Here is a 1,698-nt window from a genome sequence, read left to right on the forward strand (position 1 = left end):
GGGAGTGGGCACCAGAGAGGAGGGGGCTCACTTCATGGGGTCCACATTGGCATTGGGGGCCGGGCTATACCCAGTCTTCAGTGAACCAAGGGCAAGCCCCATCCCTGTGGGTTCAGTGGGCAGTCCCTGATCTCTGAACATGTTGTGTTTTCCAGTGCATGGAGAGAAAGTATGCCTGAAGGAGATCTTGAGCAAAATCAAGGTATTGGCAGCTCCTCTGTCTCCTGGCTTTTGCCTGTGCTACCCTGCAGAAGCCCACTCTCCCTATAGCAGCTGAGGCCTTTGAAACCTGCCTCAGCTTAGTCCCTCCTGTTGTTTCTGCTGGACTAGTGGTGTCCACTGACAGGACATGATCTGGTCTTGTTCCCTCTGGCCAAACCTGATGCTAGGTGGACTCTCACAGCACCCTGTTTCTCTCCCTGCAGAGACCCTAAGGATCCTGTGGCTGCACTGCCAGGAGAAGGAGGGTGAGGCACAGAGGTATGAGCTCACAGCCAAGCCTGGCTCTGCCCATCCCTTCATTCTGGCCCAGCAGAGAGGAAGAGAGATGTGTCTCAACCCACAGCTCCCATTCTCTCCCTTTGTACATTGAAAAGCCAGAGTGTCTTCCACCCTTGGCAGTTGCTGAGGGTAACTCTCTCACTCACTGGGATAACCACTGATTTGCCACATTGTCCTCACTTCAGTTTCTTCAGCCAGTTTCTATACTGTGTCTTTTATTCTTTGTCACCTGGCTCCTTGCTGTAGATTCACTCACCTGCCTGTTCATTAGGCATCGAGCTGACCACCTGTCCATTCTCTCTCCATTCATCCCTTATCCTTCCATCCCCCATCCATCTGTCTGCTTCCTGAAGGCTTATCTAGCTCATGTTGTGACCAGTGACCCCAAGCCTTGGCACACCGTAAGACTGAAAGATTGGAAGTATTTAGGAGGGTCAGATGATATTAATACATGTGTGCATGTGCACTTGAATATGTCCATGTTGATCTCCCTAAACCTCACAAGGATGCTTCCAGGGGTCGTGTGCTCACATCATCCCCCCACCTCCCCAGCACACACATACTACAGAGAAGGACCTCAGTGGAGAGGGAGAGAATGGCCCTCAACAGAGAGAGCCAGAAGCCCTACCCCTTCCTCTTTTGGGGACTCATTCAAAGAACGCAGCTGAGAGGGTTGCCTTGCCCCTTCCCAGGAAGCAAAGCATGTTGTAGGAGTGCAAGGAGAGAATCTCTGCCCTGAACTCCAAGATCAAGGAAGAGAAGAACAAACAGAGGCAGCTGAGGTAACCCCAGCACCCAAGGCCTGGGGAGCTCAGGTAGGCTGTGGGTGGTGCACTACCATGGATGGGCATTAGAGGAGGAGCTGGCCAAGCTCAGCATGGGAGGGTCAACGTGGTGGAGGTGCTCCCAGTGGAGCCGATCTCCAAGTATATGCATGAAGACCCAATCCTGAGCCAGGCTGTGGGGTGGAGGTCTCAGCCCGTGGCCCCTCATACTTGTGTGGTTGGTCCCTAGGTTGGGTTTTAAGGAGCAACTGGAGGATCTGATGGCCCAGCACAAGGACCTCTGGGAATTCCATTTGAGTTACTGGAAGCTACTCCTCCCACCTTCATCTTCCCTGCAGCATGAGGCCCAAGTGCAAGGTCATCCTCAGGCCTTTTCCTCTCACTTGCCACACCCAGTCTCTGAGCAAGCCCT

General features: G+C 53.4%; 1 pseudogene; it reads left to right on the top strand.

Moving 5' to 3' along the window:
- The window catches only part of LOC103606809, a 7,755-nt pseudogene that overhangs the window by 3,245 nt on the left and 2,812 nt on the right, over positions 1 to 1,698 (top strand).

Source organism: Galeopterus variegatus, unplaced genomic scaffold, assembly GCF_000696425.1.
Source record: "Galeopterus variegatus unplaced genomic scaffold, G_variegatus-3.0.2 Scaffold6856, whole genome shotgun sequence".
In the NCBI taxonomy this organism is placed as follows: domain Eukaryota; kingdom Metazoa; phylum Chordata; class Mammalia; order Dermoptera; family Cynocephalidae; genus Galeopterus; species Galeopterus variegatus.